Consider the following 7,830-nt stretch of genomic DNA (forward strand, 5'->3'; position numbering starts at 1 on the left):
CATTCCTGTGAAATTAATTTTAAGTCTGAAACAAGGTGTGTTCATCACTTGGACTGTGAGAGAAAGTGACTATAAAGGAGAAAGTAAGTGGATGTTGTTCTACTATAGGCTAAGATTTTAGTATAAGGCTACTGAGAGTGGTGAAGGTTAATCTCTGACCCAGTGGAGACTAATCGTGAGGGAGCATTCATAATCTGTGTTTCAACAACACCCAAACTATGCAAAGTACAGACTTTAGTTATGGGGGTTTTTTTTGCTTTTTTTTAATGCGCTAAACTACACACAGAGGAACACATTTCCCAGATGTAAAAGTCAAACACTCTGAATTTAGGAAATGTCAAAAATCTGAAAATATTGCCAGAGATGTGCAGTTATAGCCTCTTACAGCCATTCCCAAAGCTTGATAATGGAAGCCTCTATTAAAACTCCCAAGAATACCAGGCCAGTGGCAGAACGCTGAAAGTTGTGGGTATCACATTGACATCTGCTGGAGAAAAGCATCTTTAGCATCTTTCAGGCCTTTATAATGGTTTCTGCCAAAGTGGCAGCTAGAGGGATAGTAGGAATAGTTCATGATCCTGGATTTGGGCCTGTACTGTTACATTTCCTTCATCATACGTCCCATCCCTGCCTTTAGAAGGGATAGTGTTTTGTGGTGAGTACAGTTTCTTTCCCAATTATTTGAAGTTTACCTTTAGCTGTTTTGTCCCTGCCAGCTGCCCCTACATCCCTGTTGTGTTTGAGCTATCTGTCAAATTCTCCTCACCTACATAGCACAGCCTCCAGTTCTCAGGGTTCTTGATCACGTTCTTATTTCCCTTACCCAGAGAGTCCTTCTTTTGCAATTACTTTACCCTACACATAGTGTCATTTCCAGTTTCCAGGCTTCTTGCAGTTCTTTCCCCATTTCTTTCCATACTCTGCACCAGTTTCCCCTAGTGCCTATCAGCTTTCAGTCATCTACTAGGTCAGCTTCTAAAAGCCATAAACCTTGTATGCAGTGATGGTGAAATGCAAAATACAGAGGGCCATTGTTGTGTTTTGTCTTTATGGAGGTACATAAAGAAGTGGATGTTCAGAGGAGTTTTAGATGTTTGTGGTTCACCTGCACACTGGGATGGAGGGTCAATGTAGTTGTTTGCAGACTAAAGGAAAATGGTCGCCTGGTAGCTGAGATTTTTTTGTTTTGCCTACTCCCTTACAGATGGCCCCAGCAGGGAGTATTTGTGAAAGCTGGTCAAAAAGACTGCTACTGGTGTGTTTGGGAAAAATGTGACTTTGAACTAAAAGTTGGGAATTTAGTCACCTTATCACTGAATGTTTGGAGCTGGTGCTGCATTTTCAGTAGTGTATAGCATCTATGTGTATATGCCCAAAGCACAAGACATTTTTTTCCCGCACACAAAATTCTATGTGTGTAATTCACTAGATTAATCTATCATGCTGCAGGTGCAGCTTTACAGATGTTGGTGTCAGGGTTGTTCTCACAGAATTTTCTGAGAGAACTTTCATACTCTGGTTCCTTGGTTATACATTTTACTCAGGCTTCCACTGAAGTTACAGTGTGTACAGGTGAAGATTATATTTTGCATGTGTCTTTCTTATATTGAGACCATAGACACCATAGGCATGGAAGAAGAGATTATATGCAATGTGGGTGATCATAGAATCATAGAATCCTAGGGGTTGGAAGGGACCTCGAGAGATCATCTAGCCCACCCCCCCTGCCAGAGCAGGGTCGCCTAGAGTACATCACACAGGAACGCATCCAGGTGGGTTTTGAATGTCTCCAGTGAAGGAGACTCCACAACCTCCCTGGGCAGCCTGTTCCAGTGCTCTGTCACTCTCACAGTAAAAAAATTTTTTTGGATATTCACCTTGAACCTCCTATGCTCCAATTTACACCCATTACCCCTTGTCCTATCACTGGTCATCACTGTGAAAAGCCTAACTCCATCTCCTTGACATTCACCCCTTACATATTTGTAAACATTGATGAGGTCACCCCTCAGTCTCCTTTTCTCCAAGCTAAAGAGACCCAGCTCCCTCAGCCTTTCCTCAAAAGGGAGATGGTCCACTCCCTTCATCATCTTTGTGGCTCTGCACTGGGCTCTCTCAAGCAGTTCCCTGTCCTTCTTGAACTGAGGGGCCCAGAACTGGACATAATACTCCAGATGCGGCCTCACCAATGCAGAATAAAGGGGGAGGAGAACCTCTCTTGACCGACTAACCACACCCTTTCTAATGCACCCCAGGATGCCATTGACCTTCTTGGCCACAAGGGCACATTGCTGACTCATGGTCATCCTCCTGTCTACCAGGACCCCCAGGTCTCTTTCACCTACACTACTCTCCAGCAGGTCAGCCCCTGACCTGTACTGGGACATCGTGTTGTTCTTCCCCAGATGCAAAACTCTACACTTCCCAATGTTGAATTTCATCATGTGTCTCCCCGCCCAACTCTCCAGCCTGTCCAAGTCCCTTTGAATGGCAGCACAGCCTTCTGGTGTGTCAGCCACTCCTCCCAGCTTAGTGTCATCAGCAAACTTGCTGAGGGTACATTCTATACCCTCATCCAGGTCGTTGATGAAGATGTTGAACAACACCGGTCCCAGTACCGACCCCTGTGGGACTCCACTAGTCACACACCTCCAACCAGATTCTGCCCCATTGACTACAACTCTCTGGCTCCTTCCTTTCAACCAGTTCCTAATCCACCTCACTTCCTGATCACCAAACCCATACCTGATCAACTTTTCTACAAGGATGCTGTGGGAGACGGTGTCAAATGCTTTACTGAAATCAAGATAAACCACATCTACCGCTCTACCATCATCTATCCACCTAGTAATTTCCTCATAGAAGGCTATGAGGTTAGTCAAACATGATTTACCCTTGATAAAACCATGTTGACTGCTCTTGATGACCCCCATGTCCTTGATGTGCCTGGAGATAGTGACAAGAACAAGTTGTTCCATCACCTTTCCAGGGATGGAGGTGAGGCTGACCGGTCTATAGTTACCCGGGTCCTCCTTCTTGCCCTTCTTGTAGACTGGAGTGACATTTGCTATCCTCCAGTCCTCAGGCACCTCACCTGTTGCCCATGATTTACTGAAGATGATGGAGAGTGGCCTAGCAATGACCTCCGCCAGCTCCCTCAGCACCCTTGGGTGCATTCCATCTGGACCCATTGATTTATGGATGTCCAGATTACTCAACTGATCCCTAACCCAGTCCTCATCTACTATGTCAAACTCCTCATCTATCTTGACTACTTCTGGGGCTATATGAATCTGGGGCTCATGGGGAAATCCTGCAGGAGTAAAGACAGAGGCAAAGAAGGCGTTCAGCACCTCTGCCTTCTTTATATCCCCTGTCACCAGGGCTCCCACCTCGTTCCTCAGTGGGCCAATATTGCCTCTAGTGTTAGTTTTGTTAGCTATGTATTTGAAAAAGCCCTTTCTATTATCCTTAACCTGACTTGCAAGGTTAAGTTCCAAGGAGGCCTTAGCTTTCCTAATTGCCCCCCTACATCCTCTGACAACAGTCCTATATTCCTCCCAAGTGACCAGCCCCTCCTTCCATGATCTGTAGATTTTCCTTTTCCACTTAAGTTTGCCCAGCAGTTCCTTTTTTAACCATGCAGGTCTCCTAGCACCCTTACTAGATTTCCTAACCATTGGGATGCTCTGATCCTGTGCTTGCAAGAAGTGGTCCTTGAATGTTGACTAGCTATCTTGAGCCCCTTTACCTTCTAGCACCCTGTCCCATGGTGATGTTACCCAGCATGTGGTGCTGCAGAATTGTGCAAGAGAAATGCAAATAGTTACCTGTCTTGACCTAATATATCAATTTACCTGCCAAAAGCCAGAGCCAAGCCTTTAAATAACCCTGGTTTAGCAGCAGAGACAGGGAGACTGGATTCCTGTATCTGCAACCTGAGTCCCCAGCTGTGAGGTTGTCTCCCTGATCTTTATAAGCCTAAAGTAGTCCTGCCAGGTTTTTAATGTGTGGTTAGCATGCAATAGATGAAGAAAGTGTTGGAAGGCTTTGGGAGTGATTTTGGTGTAGAAATTCTGAATTTTGGAGAAAATTAAACTTTAATTTGCCAGTAAGTCATTTGAGATGGTAAGAAATTCAAGCAGCTAGGGTAATGAATCTGAAGTTAACAAGAGGGCATGGCCTAGCAGAAATCTGGGCATAATGCCTTTCCTTGAAGGAGAGGCTGGAGAGAGCATAAGAGGTGCCAAGGACAATAATAGAAGCTACTAGCATATCAGAGAGCGTGATGCATGGTAGAGAGAAAGGAAATATTTAAATAACAGGCTCAATTGAAAGAAAGAGTGGCTATGATGTTAAGCATCTAGGACTGAAAGAATAGTGCAGCAGCTCTACACTTGGTGGAGCCAGTGTTTCTAGAGGCATTGAACATACTTCACAGCTATGCAAGACATCAAGGCAGCTTGTGTTTGTAGGAGCACTGTTACACTTCATCCCAATGCAAGGTTGCAACAGTAAAGAACTTTACATGTGCCAAAGTGCAGTGGGAACAGGGACTATCTATTGCAGTCAAAGCAGAGGATTAGGGAGCCAGGTCCTTGGCACAACCTGTTTCCCTTTTCTGTGCTCAGTTTCTCCTCTTTCCTCCCTGCTGCAGGAGCAGAGATTGTAATAGCTACCTCACTGCATTAAGAGGTTCAGATGGGAGTGTCTGAAGAACAACAAAGTGTTGCAGATTATTACTCCTCTTATTTAGTTTATCTGGATTTCTGTTGCAGTAGAAAAGCTGCTGGGAGCTCTGTCCCCAGCTTGTGCTCCTCCACCCAAACCCCAGCTCAGTCAAACTGTTACTAGGTGCAAAGGACAGAATCTGACTTAAAAGCTGTAAGAGTCACAAAAAACCCCAAGCAACCAACCAACCAAAAAAAGGCAAAAAAACCCAACCAAACAAACAAAAAAACCACCCTAGAGCAGCTTTAGTCAGTTTTCTGTTCTTCTGGGTGTGCACCTTCATCATGCTACTTGAGCTGCTTGGATACCACCCAGTATTTCCCATTCATATCTGCTTCTGGGTGGGTTTTTTTGGTGTTCAACTTCATGAAAAACATATTTCAATTGTAAGGCTGTAGCTGCTCCCTGGATCTCTGCAGAGCTCATGAAAACCCCAGCATCCTGACTACCACCTAAAGCAAGCACAGCCGATCCCCTAACAGTTAGTTGCTTCATGTGAAATAGTGCAGAAGAGAAAGGAGGAAGCAGACTTTGCTATCATTACTCCTGAGACAGTCATGGGAGCAGTGAGAAGGGTATGAATTTGAATGAACTGATTTGAGGGGAAATTTAAAGGCTCATATAAGTTTTTGGCAGCATTTTCTGTTCAAGAGGTGTCTGGAGAGAGACAAATTCCTGGGTGTGCAAGAGCTATGAGCACAATCCTACTAGAGCTGGCTTCCAGATATTATCATTAGCTAAGGGATGTCAGCTTCTCAGGCTGATAATAGGCTGGGACAGATGGCAGCTTTCTTCACAGAAAGCAAGGACAGAGAGCTGTCCCAGTGTCCATGACCACGTACAAGACAAGATCCTCCTTCTGCCACTCCCCTTTTATCCTAAATATCTGAGATTTTTTCATTGTAGCATTTGTGAAGTTTTTAAAACCTGAGAAGTGCACACTGAAGAAACACACATGGGGTGTTTTGGAATAAGAGAGGGTGAATGGAAGCTACCTACAAAAAATGAATGCATCCTGGTGTCTTCCAAAGCAAAGTTGTGACTGCAAGGCTTTCTTTCTATTGATTGTAGTGGATCCACTCAAGTCTTAGCAGAAAAATAAAAAAATAAAAAAAAAAAAAATCCAATATTTGCAAGAGTTCCAGTGTGACCAAGTTTGAGTGTAGAGACCCTACCACTAAAGACTAGGTCAAGTAGATTAAGTTTCCCTTGGTCATTGAGCATTTGGAGAGAATTAAGCGACCTGTCATGTATTCTTAAGTTGTGATTAATGAGATGCGTCTGTGGCCATTTTGAGGTAAGATGAGACTTCAACAACAAGCAAACTAATAATCATTGCAGGAAAGGTCTTGTGAGTGGCACAAAGTGTTGGTCCTGTGTTGCTCTCACTGTGATAACATGTATCTGTTTCCCTGGCAAAAGTTGTGAAAGCAATGTATTTTATTTCATGTACTCCTAGTTATTTTAAACTCTGTGGCCCTAAATAACATTGACCCTGCTTTACTGGCAGGTCCTATGTAGCTTTTGCACCCTAGGATTCCTCAATACACAAGAAAAATGACAGGAAGAGTAAATAACTACAGGTTTCATCTCTGTGGTTCCTGCTACAGTGCTATGTGAACATGTTGCTTTTATGTATATTGTGCAAAATTGCTGTACCTCTTGATGAGCAAGTGATGAAAGAGAGCTGTGAGTGTTTATGGGGAAATATGAGATTTGACAATGAGGAGGAGAAAGGGGCTTCAGGAAGTCCCTAAACCAGTGGTTGCTGTGAAGGTATTTGAAGATCAAGAATGAGTCCATATCTAGCATGTTTCTTATATGCTTTCCTTAAGCATCTGTTACTAAGATGCAGGATAGCTGTTTGGTTGGACCTCTGAATTAACTTGGAGTAGCCACTCTTTTGTCCTTATTCTGTAAACATGCTATGCTCAGAAAATTGTGTGGCATGGGTTAGTGTGTTCCAGTGACATAGCTTTGGACTTAAATTTCCTTGCATTGTATTTTAACTTGGAAAGGCTGTGCTAACACTACTAGAGTCTGCAGGAATAGACATCTAACCTCCTGCAGTGTTTTTGAAAGCTGTATGAAGGCTGTATGCATCTTTGGGTATGTAATTCCTTTGAAAATCTGGTTCTTGAACTCCAGAGCAAATGCACTTTTACAACTGTTTCCTTAAATGCTACTGGAACAATTTATGAACAGCTTGTCTGAAAAAAATAAGATAAAAAATAACTACACCTTTAGCTTTAATTTCCTTGTATATTTGAATGAACAGAGAAATCAAGAGATGCAGGGCTTTGGGCAGTACACTGAAGGTTATTTAGTCATTTTTTGTCATGTTTGCTTCATTGATTCATGATTCTATTGGCTGGTGAACTGGATTCTGTTCTGACATAAAAGCAAAGGTTTTATTTAATCTGTGATAATTTCAGTCTTCTTGGATCTTCAGTGCAAGACTGTAGACACAAGACTGTCCTAGTAGGGGTTCTCTAGCACACCTCTTTGACAGATCTGTATTACTTATCTGGAAAAAATAAGAACTGACTCAGCCCAAGGGCAGTAGTATATCTAGGAGTGTAGATGTATTTAATTCTATTGGGGATGATAACATAAAGCTAAAGAAATTGATTTGGCACTGGTCACTGTTGTTGATTGGATAGTACAGAAAACTATGTATTTGGGCTTAGAGTTTAAGGTTTGAGAAAGAGAGATACATGCTCTGTCCCCTCTCAAAGCCTGCTAACATGATTATTTGTGCCAGATTATATTAGTGATCATTAGCAGGCCCCCTTCACAATACAAGTGCTTCCCAAAACCACTCGCATGACCTCTGGCATATGGGCTGAGTCTGGGTTTCTTAGAAGTCTGAATTTCAACTTTGTATGCATTTAGCTGTTTTACACAAATGCCTATGTTTCAATATTCAGTTACCTTCCTTTTGGGAAGCAGCAAGCTTTCTGCTATTTAATTACTTCAGGAAACCCTGTGGTTCACTAATGTGAGAAGATTTCCCCAGCATTCTCTGTGCAATCACACATATCTTTAACCACATAATGGCACACACCCATTCAGGCTCTTCAGAGAGGTCTGTGTTTG

General features: G+C 43.0%; 1 protein-coding gene across 1 annotated transcript in view; it reads left to right on the forward strand.

Annotated features, from left to right (window-relative positions):
* The window catches only part of WDFY4 (WDFY family member 4), a 123,267-nt gene that overhangs the window by 72,103 nt on the left and 43,334 nt on the right, over positions 1–7,830 (forward strand). The gene's annotated exons all lie outside the window — the stretch shown is intronic.

This window comes from Chaetura pelagica, unplaced genomic scaffold (assembly GCF_000747805.2).
Source record: "Chaetura pelagica isolate M959 unplaced genomic scaffold, ChaPel_1.0 scaffold156, whole genome shotgun sequence".
NCBI classification, from domain to species: Eukaryota; Metazoa; Chordata; class Aves; order Apodiformes; family Apodidae; genus Chaetura; species Chaetura pelagica.